A 12,606-nucleotide genomic window follows, 5' to 3' on the forward strand; every position below is an offset into this window, starting at 1 on the left:
CCCTGCTTCCCTCTACGAAGGGCCTATCTTTTACTTTATGCAAGAGTCAAGGTGATCTTCACCTTTCCCTTTTTCATTTTATCCTTTGGCAAGCACTTCATGGTGGGGTGATCCTGATATATATATCCAATTGGATGTACGTTAGCATGAACTATTATTGTTGACATCACCCAAAGGTGAATAAGTTTGGAGGCAACATTATAAGCCCCAATCTTTCTCTGTGTCTGATTAAAACTTCATAACCACAAGTATTGCGCGAGTGTTAGCAATTGTAGAAGACTATATGATAGTTGAGTATGTGGAGTTTTCTATTCCTGAAAATAAGATGAATTGCAATTGTTTTGATGACTAAGAATGAAGTTTGCTAGTTTTCAAGAATGTTTATGGTCTATGCGTTGATATGTGAATTGCTTGCCACTTTATCGTGAGAAGTTTTATGAGATGAATTACTGTTATGACATATAATCATGCTAGAAAAGGTGATTGAAATTATCGTTGATCAAACTTGTGCACCTCTAGCATTCACACTTCATAAATTCTTTCTTTATCATTTACCTACTCGAGGACGAGTAGGAATTAAGCTTGGGGATGCTGATACGTCTCCAACGTATCTATAATTTATGAAGCATTCATGCTATATTACTATGTGTTTTGAATGATTATGGGCTTTATTATACACTTTTATATTATTTTTGGGACTAACCTATTAACCGGAGGCCCAGCCCAGATTTGTTGTTTTATGCCTATTTCAGTATTTCGAGGAAAAGGAATATTAGACGGAGTCAAAACAGAACGAAATCAACTGGAGAAGTTATTTTTGAAAGGAAACCCACCTGATGGACTTGGACTCCACGTCAAAAGATACGGGAGGTGCTCACGAGGGTGGGGGGCGCGCCCTCCCCCCTGGGCGCGCCCCCTGCCTCGTGGGGCCCACGTAGCTCCACCGACGTACTCCTTTCACCCATATATACCTACGCACCCTAAAACTTCCAGAACAGAACCTAGATCGGGAGTTCCGCGGCCGCAAGCCTCCAGAGCCACGAAAAACCAATCGGGACCCCTTTCCGATACCCTGCCGGAGGGGGGATCCATCTCCGGTGGCCATCTTCATCATCCCGGCGCTATCCATGACGAGGAGGGAGTAGTTCACCCTCGGGGCTGAGGGTATGTACCAGTAGCTATGTGTTTGATCTCTCTCTCTCTCGTGTTCTCTCTCGTGTTCCCTCTAAGGCACGATCTTGATGTATCCCGAGCTTTGCTATTGTAGTTGGATCTTATGATGTTTCTCCCCCTCTACTCTCTTGTGATGAATTGAGTTTCTCCTTTGAAGTTATCTTATCGGATTGAGTCTTTATGAGAACACTTGATGTATGTCTTGGTGATCAACTTGCGGGTTTCATGACATTGGGAACCTATGCATAGGGGTTGGCACACGTTCTTGATTCTCCGGTAGAAACTTTGGGGAACTCTTTGAAGTACTTTTATTGTGGTTGGATAAATCTGAGATTGTGTGATGCATATCGTATAATCATGCCCACGGATACTTGAGGTGACAATGGAGTATCTAGGTGACATTAGGGTTTTGGTTGATTTGTATCTTAAGGTGTTATTCTAGTAAAAACTCCAGGGCTGTTTGTGACACTTATAGGAATAGCCCAACGGATTGATTTGAAAGAATAACTTTGAGGTGGTTTCGTACCCTACCATAATCTCTACGTTTGTTCTCCGCTATTAGTGGCTTTGGAGTGACTCTTTGTTGCATGTTGAGGGATTGTTATATGATCTATCTATGTTATTATTGTTGAGAGAACTTGCACTAGTGAAAGTATGAACCCTAGGCCTTGTTTCCTATCATTGCAATACCGTTTACGCTCACTTTTACCACTTGTTACCTTGCTGTTTTTATATTTTCAGATTACAAAAACCTATATCTACCATCCATATTGCACTTGTATCACCATCTCTTCACCGAACTAGTGCACCTATACAATTTCCATTGTATTGGGTGTGTTGGGGACACAAGAGACTTTTTGTTATTTGGTTGTAGGGTTGTTTGAGAGAGACCATCTTCCTCCTACGCCTCTCGTGGATTGATAAACCTTAGGTCATCCACTTGAGGGAAATTTGCTACTGTCCTACAAACCTATGTACTTGCAGGCCCAACAACGTCTACAAGAAGAAGGTTGTGTAGTAGACATCATATGGCAACAAAGTCCGAACACTTCTTATAGTATAGTTCGGCACCCCGAATTTAGCACTATATGCACTGGCTCTGAATCATGTCTTTGGTCAATAGTTGGGTTGCTCGACTCCTGTGCTTACTACCTTACATTCCTCTATATCAGCTAGGGTAGTAAAGGGAGAACTACTGCGATTGTGCCCTGGTTCATCCAGATGATCACCTTAGTAGAGAAAGCCGAAAACTGACTGTCATGATACGGTGAGAGCTGGTCAGCTCTTCGGAGGTTTCAAATCGCTAGAGGTTTTCCCCGCATTACGTGATGAATCGGTCTTTATCCGATCAGGTGTTTACAAGATCCCCCAGTTTGGCCTTCCGAATACTAGGGGTTGCGCCTAAAATTTTATTATCAAACTCCTATGGCTAAGTGAGGGTGATAAAGCATTATAGTCGATTGCCTTGTTCATTGCGTTAAACACCTCCTTCAAGGACCAAATAATTGGATCAAGAGTATTTAGATTCCATCCCGAACACCCCCGTATTACCTACGTGGGGGCTGAAGCCGATGACTGGCCAACTCTCAGATTTAATAAAAATGGCTGCACAGGAGGTAAAAATCTAACACAAAGCATTATATTACATAAATTATCTTTGTTCCATAATACAGGGTGAGAGAAAATATGAACGTATTCATTCAAAGATCATGTCTTCCGCACAATGCTCCGCAACAATGCGGGACCCCTCCAAGACATCTACAAAGTATCGCTCGGGTGTGCGGTGCTCCTTGCCCTCAGGCGGCCCCTCGGTCGCTAACTTGACGACGTCCATCTTAGCCCACCACACCTTGACATAGGAGATGGCCAGACGCGCGCCCTCGATGCAGACGGACCGCTTGACAACGTCCAGCCAAGGACAGACATCCACCAGCCGCTTCACAAGGCCGGAGTAACTGCCGGGTATAGCTTCGGCTGGCCACAACCGGGTTATTAAATCCTTCATGGCCAGTTCGGCCACCCTATGCAGCTCGACCAGCTGTTTCAGCTGATCGCTGAAGGGCACCGGATGTTTTGTGTAACGCCCAACGATGCGGCTATATCTCCCACGTGTCGAGGCACGACTTGGAGGCACAACCGCATGGTGGTTTTGTCGCAAGAAGGGTCATCTTCAGACAATCCCATGTAATGAACAAGAATGGGATAAAGAGTTGGCTTACAATCGCCACTTCACACAATACATAAATTAAACATACATCATTCAGAGTACAATCAAGGTCCGACTACGGAACCAAAACAAAACAAGACAACCCCAAATGCTAGATCCCCGATCGTCCCAACTGGGCACCACTACTGATCATTAGGAAACGAAACATAGTAATGACTAAGGTCCTCGTCGAACTCCCACTTGAGCTCGGTTGCATCACTTGCACTGCATAGTCGACACCTGCAACTGTTTTGGTAGAATCTGTGAGCCACGAGGACTTAGCAATCTCACATCCGCAAGATCAAGACTATTTAAGCTTATGGGTATGAAAGGGGTAATGTGGTGGAGCTGCAGCAAGCACTAAGCATATATGGTGGCTAACATACGCAAATGAGAGCGAGAAGAGAAGAAACGCACGGTCGAGAAGCTAGAAAAAATCAAGAAGTGATCCTGAAGCTACTTACGTTCAAGCATAACACAATACCGTGTTCACTTCCCAGACTCCGCCAAAAAGAGACCATCACGGCTACACACGCGGTTGATGCATTTTAATTAAGTCAAGTGTCAAGTTCTCTACAACAGGACATTAACAAATTCCCATCCGCCACATAACCGCGGGCACGGCTCTCGAAAGTTTATACCCTGCAGGGTGTCCCAACTTAGCCCATCACAAGCTCTCACGGTCAATGAAGGATATTCCTTCTCCCAGGAAGACCCGATTAGACTCAGAATCCCGGTTACACGACATTTCGACAATGGTAAAACAAGACCAGCAAAGCCGCCCGAATGTGCCGACAAATCCTGATAGGAGTTGAACATATCTCATTCTCAGGGCACACCGGATGAGCAGTCTGTACAACTAAAACCAACCCTCAAGTTTCCCCGAGGCGGCGCTGCAAGGGGCTCTAGTTTGGACCAACACTGAGAGGAGCACTGGCCCGGGGGTTTAAAATAAAGATGACCCTTGAGTCCGCAGAACCCAAGGGAAAAAGGCTTAGGTAGGCAAATGGTAAAACCAAGGCTGGGCCTTGCTGGAGGAGTTTTATTCAAGGCGAACTGTCAAGGGTTTCCCATAACACCCAACCGCGTAAGGAACACAAAATCAAGGAACATAACACCGGTATGACGGAAACTAGGGCGGCAAGAGTGGAACAAAACACCAGGCATAAGGCCGAGTCTTCCACCCTTTACCAAGTATATAGATGCATTAATTAAATAAGAGATATTGTGATATCCCAAAATATCCATGTTCCATCATGGAACCAACTTCACCTTCACCTGCAACTAGCAATGCTATAAGAAGGGCTGAGCAAAAGCGGTAACTTAGACAAACAACGGTTTGCTAGGAAAGGATGGTTAGAGGCTTGACATGGCAATATGGGAGGCATGATATAGCAGGTGGTAGTTAGCGCGGCAAAGCAATAGAGCGAACGACTACCAAGCAAAGATAGAAGTGATTTCGAGGGTATGGTCATCTTGCCTGAGATCCCGAAAGGAAGAAGAACGAGTCCATGAAGAAGACAAACGGACGTAGTCGAACGAATCCTCACAACTCCGGAACGAAACCGAAGCTAACGAGAGAAGCAACCCGGAAAGAAGCAAGCAACATAGTAAACAACCATCACATAAACATGGCATGATGCGAAACCAAGTATGATGCATGTCCGGTTTAAACAGGCATGGCATGGCAAAGTGCACAAACAATACTACAACTTAAGTGGAGCTCAATATGCAACGAGTTGCATTTTGACGAAACACAACATTCAAGTTATTTAGTTCGCTCTTGTTTATGTACCCAACAATATTAAATGTTATTCAACATGGCAAGGGGTGAAGCATAAATAAACTATCTATTTATGCAAGTTTAAATGAGGCCGAAAATAACAAACAACAATTCTGGAAAATCCCCATATGCATATAGCAATTTAAAGAAAACTACAATTTTAAATGTTGTTAACATGATGCGGATGACATATGCAAGTTTATTCAATTTAATGAAAATATTGACTTGAGCATGTTATGAAGCATTTGGTCACCATGACGAAATGAAAGGGTGCCACGACGATGATAACGGACACGGTGCCACGGCAATGTTCCGATTCCGACAACTCGTTGAGATATCGGTGCAAAAGAAGCAAGTGTGCGGATGTGCGGAGCATGCTAGAGATGGTGGGGTGATCCCGATTACCAGGTTCCCACGGGTCGACGACATGGCAAACGAGGAGGAACGTGCAACGTCAATCGCATACGGCGAAAACATGCGGTTCATCTCATACAACAAACATGCATTCGGTCCACGAGCGGTCGCTCTGGCGGTTATACCTTCGAAGTGTGCGTTCGGGATGGTTCGGTGTCGGTGTCAAAACCGGCAGATCTCGGGTAGGGGGTCCCGAACTGTGCGTCTAGGTGGATGGTAACAGGAGACAAGGGACATGATGTTTTTACCCAGGTTCGGGCCCTCTCGATGGAGGTAAAACCCTACTCCTGCTTGATTAATATTGATGATATGGGTAGTACAAGAGTTGATCTACCACGAGATCGGAGAGGCTAAACCCTAGAAGCTAGCCTATGGTATGATTGTTGTGATTGTGTCTTACGGACTAAACCCTCCTGTTTATATAGACACCGGAGGGGGCTAGGGTTACACAGAGTCGGTTACAATGGGAGGAGATCTACATATCCGTATTGCCATGCTTGCCTTCCACGCCAGGGAGAGTCCCATCCGGACATGGGACGAAGTCTTCAATCTTGTATCTTCATAGTCCAACAGTCCGGCCAAAGGTTATAGTCCGGCTGTCTGGATACCCCCTAATCTAGGACTCCCTCAGTAGCCCCCGAACCAGGCTTCAATGACGATGAGTTCGGCGCTCAGATTGTCTTCGGCATTGCAAGGCGGGCTCTTCTCCAAATTCCGAATACCTGTTAAATAGTGTCCGGCTTCTTGTAAATGCTGCGCTCCTTGGCTTCCACGCCCAATAATGGCCACCTTCCACATGTCAAGCGAATGTGAAGAGCCAGGGTGTTTTTACACTTACCCCCTAGCTATGCGAATGAGCTGTCTATTAAAGAGACGACGATTCAGATCCAAACCACACCATCCTCCCTTAGCGAGCATTCATCGGAGCGCACCCGAAAGCAATCCATTCCATCATGGCCAGTCGACGTAGCTTGTCCTATCATTCCCCCAGCCCCAAGCCCGGAGATTGGGAGAGGTGTTCCGTCCCGCACAGCCAACTAGTGAAGCTTCAGACCCAGGGATTTCTCCCCCCAGCGTATATGGTCCCGGTTCGAGCCGGGCTCGCCACCTACAATGGCGGAGAGCTTTCCCAATCCCTCCAAGGGAGAGCGGGTATGCCTCATCCCTTATTTGATAAGAGGACTTGGATTTCCAATTCATCCGTTTCTCCGGGGGCTCCTGGAGTTCTACGGCCTCCAGTTACACTGCCTTACCCCTACCTCCATACTACATATCGCGGGCTATGTAGCCCTTTGCGAGCTGTTTTTGGGTTGCGAGGCTCATTTCACACTATGGAAGAAGCTGTTCTGCCTTGTGCCCCGTTCTCAAAGGGGGTCAGTATATCAAGTGGGCGGAGCCGAAGTATGGCACATCGTTGGGACCAGATATCTATCCGGAACCCCGAAGAAGTCATCCGAAGACTGGCCTTCAGAATGGTTTTATATAGAAGACGTCCCTCTTCCGGATCCTATTCAGATCGGCCTTCCCGAGTTCAATAATGCTCCTTTGAAGAAGCGCCTGAGCTGGCGTCCACGGAGCCCCTAGGAGGAAGATGACAGAGACGTCCTTTACCTGATGAGCCGGATAAAGTTGTTGGCTCACTCAGGACTGACCATATGATCGAAGTCATGGCCATATGCATCATGTGGGGGGGGGGGTGTGCAGCCACTTCAATATTGAGGCCACCCGATGTGGGATTTCAACGGGGAGGATGACGCCACCCGCTGCGGCCGCAAGGGGCCGGACTCGACTGCCGCTTTGGCAAAAATCTTGTCCGGTTTGTTCAAGGGAGAAGAGGAGGAATTCCTCCGCGTCAATCCACAGGGTAGATTTTCCATGTACAATTCTCCAAGCTGGGTAGGTCAACACTTTCTATGCCCATTCGTTTCATATTCCCATAATTAAGCATTTTTCTTCGCGAATTCCTCGCAGGAGCTGTGTAAGGCTGTAAGGGAGATCAGCAGCCCACCTCCACAACCAGAGGATCCTGAACGGTCCCTTGACCAAGCTTTCCAAGAGGATCCAGATATATCTGTGGAGCTGATAGATGGGGTATTCTACCAATTAAGTAGTGATAATGCCTTGGTAGCCATTACGGCCGATTACCCTGGGCTGCTCCCAGCTTCACAGGTGACTGAGACCGAAGTCCTAGTATTTTGAAAAGGATTCGTCCCTGCGCACTTTGCTTATCGTATGCAAATGGTGTTTTACAGGGGAGGCCCTCGAGACGCCGTGCCGAACTCGCGGCGACTAGCCTACAAGGGACTCCGAGGCCGGATAGGATAAAAAGGAAAGCGGTCCGGACGGAGACACCGGTGCAGAGGTATGATGCAACATCTCATCCCTGATTGGTGTTTTTAAAGACATAATGACGCCCGTGTTCCCCAGAAAGAAGAACGCTCGCCGGACTATATCCGACGAGTGCGCCAACTGCGCTTCAACCAGCCGAGCTCCAGGGCCGGACACGGAAGCGGAAGCGGAAACAAGGCGCGTGCCGGATGTTCCTCCGACAGAGGATGCGGATAGAATATCCGCTACAAATTCCAAAGTGGAGAGCGCCATGAACCATTGGCGTCGCCGAGCCGTTCTCCGTGACGCTTGCTTCTCCCAGGAGGCATTTGATGCCTTCAACTCAGGAGATGCGTAGCTCCGTGCTGCTCACAATGGTCTAGCCAGAGCCACGGACCAGTATGTAAAGGGCATACGGGTGAGAAAATTTGATAATTATATATATCAGTAGCCCCTGAGACTTGAAACCGTTAGAATAACTGATTTTAGGATCATTTGTTATGCAGGTTCTTACAGAAAAGAATACCCAATTGTCCGAAGAGCTTGAAGAGTGCAAAGCCCAACTTCAGGCCGTACTGGCTGCAGAAGAGGAGTCCAAGAAGACCCCCTCTAGTAATACATATTTAAAATGATAGATACCATATAGAGTGCGGCATATGTGCAAATCTGACAACAAATATTGCAGATGACGCCGGAGGAAATCCAGATGAGCAACATCTCTTACGCCGGCTAAAGGCCGGCGAGAGCGTGCTTACGAGGGTTAGGCAAGAGAAAAATAATCTCTAGGATGCCAACACCCAGCTGGGAGTGGAACTAAAGGATGTTCGTGCCCAACTGTCGGACTCCGTGAAGGAGAATCAGTGGCTCGACGCGGCATTTTCAGTAAGTGCTTGAACGAACTTGTTAAAAAGAGTTCAGCGAAGAAGCCGGCTAACAGAGTTATGTCTGTAGGTATGCTGACGGGTCGTCCCGCGGATGAGATGCCCGGGTGTGCGGGTGATCTTCTACCAGAGCTGTCGCAACTGCACGAACAAGTTCGGCAGGTGATGCGAAGTGTTGCCCAGGCCTTATGGCCGTCCGTCTCCCTGCCTGAAGGCCTTGGAGAGCTTGCGGAGAAGCTTAAGGGAGCGCGGCGACGCTTCCGATTATGGAAGATATCGGCCTGCCATCAAGGTGCCAGGGAAGCCTGGGCCATGGTGAAAACGCGGTATACCAAGGCTGACCCAAACCACATGGCCGAGGTCGGACCTGTGGGGCCCAATAGGAAGGAGATCCCCGTGAGCTTAGTGTATGGGCAAGTAGAATTGGCCGCAAAGTATTCCCAACAGGACTGTAGACTAGACAGCTTGTTGGATGGTATAGAAGAGGAATTTAGCCTGTCAAATTGACTATGTAATTTAAAGTGACACGTATCATGCCTTCTAGCCAGATTGTAGATCATTTGTCATGGCGGACCTTTTCGCTTCAACCTCGGGACCCGATAGTCCGGAGTGTATCCGAATACCCTCTCGGTTATGTAAGAACCGGGGCATGCATGGAGACCAGGCGTAGGGGTCATTAGTGCTTGAACAGACAAGTGCCCAACTAGTTATGTTATATTACATGGTTAGTAAGAAACATCTTCCAGGGAGAATAGTTCTGTTAGGGGTTCCTTTCCCTGGGACGCATGCCCTAAAGTGCATGTCTGGACTGCGAAAAGAGACGCAAGAAAAACATCTGGGGGCACATGTATAAATAAGTAAAAAATCATCTTTTGTTCACCAACCGAATATTCCCTTAAGAACGCTAGCTTTCGGCTTCACCCAGTCTGAGGTACACATCCGGCTGACCCGACAGTAACAATCGCAGAGGTGCTCCCCTTATGCCCTAGCCGAATTAACGGGAACGTAGGGCATAAATACAAGAGCCAGGCAACCCAGCTTGGCCAAAACTTAAGTCATATCGATGCATATAATGGTGAATAAAAGGTACATGCGGAAGGATGACACATGTGCTGGGCATGAAGCCCGTATAAATAAATAAGATTCTGTGAAAGAAGCCCCCAAGTATAATGAGCGCGGATAGCGCGTTAATTGTGCGCAAACAAGGCACAAATTGGCCCTTAAAGGCTGTGAGAGAAAATAAGGGGAGAAGGAGAGAAATAAAAGACAGATAGTGTATAAAAAATGGACAGAGGAAGGAGACGAACACAGAGTCCGGCGCTAGGCGTAGAATCTTCGGAGTCTGGCTGCGTTCCATGGGTTCGGCTCGAGTCGATTATCCGATGCATCCCTCAGACGGTACGCTCCACCAGTCAGAACTTGGTCAATAATGAAGGGACCCTCCCATTTGGGCTTGAGTTTGTCCATTTTCTTCTCCGGCAGGCGTAGAACTAACTCGCCAACATTATAAGTTTTGGCCCGTACTTCTCTGCTTTGGTATCTTCGAGCCTGTTGTTGATAGAATGCGGAACGGGCTTTTGCCACGTCTCTCTCCTCCTCGAGGGCGTCCAAACTGTCCTGCCGATTGAGCTTGGCTTCTCTTTCTTTGTACATGCGCACTCGAGGTGAGTCATGAATTATGTCGCAGGGCAGAACCGCCTCTGCATCGTATACCATAAAGAATGGTGTGTATCCGGTAGTGCGATTCAGCGTGGTCCACAACCCCCAGAGTACGGAGTCGAGCTCCTCTACCTAGTGCGTGTTAGATTCCTTTAGGGACCGCACTAATCTGGGTTTGATACCGCTCATGATAAGACCATTTGCTCGCTCGACTTGACCATTAGCTTGTGGGTGATAGACGGAAGCATAATCGAGCTTGATGCCCATGTTTTTGCACTAGAGTTTTACCTCGTCGGCCGTGAAGTTCGTGCTGTTATCTGTGATGATGCTATGGGGGACACCATAACGGTGTACAACCCCGGATATAAAGTCTATCACCGGTCCAGATTTGGCCATTTTAACAGGTTTGGCTTCTATCCATTTGGTGAATTTATCCACCATGACCAGCAAGTATTTTTTCTTGTGGGTTCCCCCTTTAAGGGGTCCAACCATGTCGAGCCCCCAGACCGCGAAGGGCTAGGTAATGGGGATTGTTTGGAGGGCGGTGGGTGGCATATGGCTTTGGTTTGCAAAGAGCTGGCAACCAACACAGCGTTGGACTAAGTCCTAAGCGTCTGCCCGGGCCGTCGGCCAATAAAAACCTATACGGAAGGCCTTGCTTACAAGGGCCCCGGCTGCAGCGTGGTGGCTGCCGAGTTCGGCATGAATTTCTGCCAGAAGCTTCCGCCCTTCCTCTTCGGAGATGCACCTTTGAAGGACTCTGGTGGTGCTTTTCTTATAAAGCTCTCCCTCATGGACCTTATAGGCTTTAGATCGCTGCACTATGCAATGTGCCTCATTTTGGTCCTCGGGGAGTTCCTGCCTAGTTAGGTAGGCCAGGAGTGGTTCTGTCCATGGGGCGATGACGGCCATTATAACATGGGCTGAAGATGTTATTTCGATGGCAGAGCCTCCGATTATGTCAGAGTGTTCGGTATCTGGCATTGCGGTTAGGTCCGGGCTGTTATTGCCGGGTTCTCCTTCCCATACCACGGATGGCTTGAACAGCCTCTCCAAAAAGATGTTAGGGGGACCGCATCACGTTTTGCACCGATGCATGCGAGGACATCTGCCGCATGATTGTTTTCCCGGGCTACATGGTGAAATTCGAGCCCCTCGAACCGAGCTGACATTTTTAGGACGGCGTTGCGATAGGCCGCCATTTTCGGATCCTTGGCATCAAAGTCTCTATTTATTTGGGATATTGCAAGGTTCGAATCCCCCCGCACCTCTAGGCGTTGAATGCCCATGGATACTGCGATCCGGAGACCATGTAAAAGGGCCTCATATTCGGCTGCGTTGTTGGAGTCCGTATACATTATCTGGAGTACGTATTGAACTATATCTCTGGTTGGGGACGTCAAAACGATGCCAGCCCCCAGACCAGCCAGCATTTTGGAGCCGTCGAAGTGCATGATCCAGTTGGAATACGCGCCGTACTCTTTAGGGAGTTCGGCTTCCGTCCATTCGGCGACAAAGTCGGCCAATACTTGCGACTTAATGGCTTGCCGCGGCTTGTAAGTTATGTCAAACGGGAGGAGCTCAATGGCCCATTTGGCAATCCAGCCCGTGGCGTCGCGGTTGTTTATAATATCATTAAGTGGCACTTCTGAGGCTACTGTTATCGAACACTCTTGAAAGTAGTGTCGCAGCTCCGCCATTTTAATTTGGTGGTAGCCAGAGTATGTGCAACGCCCCGGATTCGATGCGCCAGGTGTCTGCCAGTTATTCGCCGTCATTGCCATGTCATTTGCTTGCGTGTTGCATTTTACCATGGCATCATGTGCATCTCATTTTTCATACATGTTCGTCTCATGCATCCGAGCATTTTCCCCGTTGTCCGTTTTGCAATCCGACACTCCTATGTTCCCCGGCGCCCCCTTTTACCTCTTTTCGTGAGTGTGTGTTAAACTTTCTCGGAATGGACCAAAGTTTTCCAAGCGGCCTTGGTACACCACCGGTAGACCGCCTGTCAAGTTTCGTGCCATTTGGAGTCCGGTTGATACTCCAACGGTTAACCGGATAGCCGCAAAAGGCTCTTTTGTGCGCAACCCAACACCCCTTAAAAGTGGCCCAAAACCCATCCAAACCCCCTCCATGCTGTCGGTCGTTCGATCACGATT

This window comes from Triticum aestivum, chromosome 2A, assembly GCF_018294505.1.
Source record: "Triticum aestivum cultivar Chinese Spring chromosome 2A, IWGSC CS RefSeq v2.1, whole genome shotgun sequence".
In the NCBI taxonomy this organism is placed as follows: domain Eukaryota; kingdom Viridiplantae; phylum Streptophyta; class Magnoliopsida; order Poales; family Poaceae; genus Triticum; species Triticum aestivum.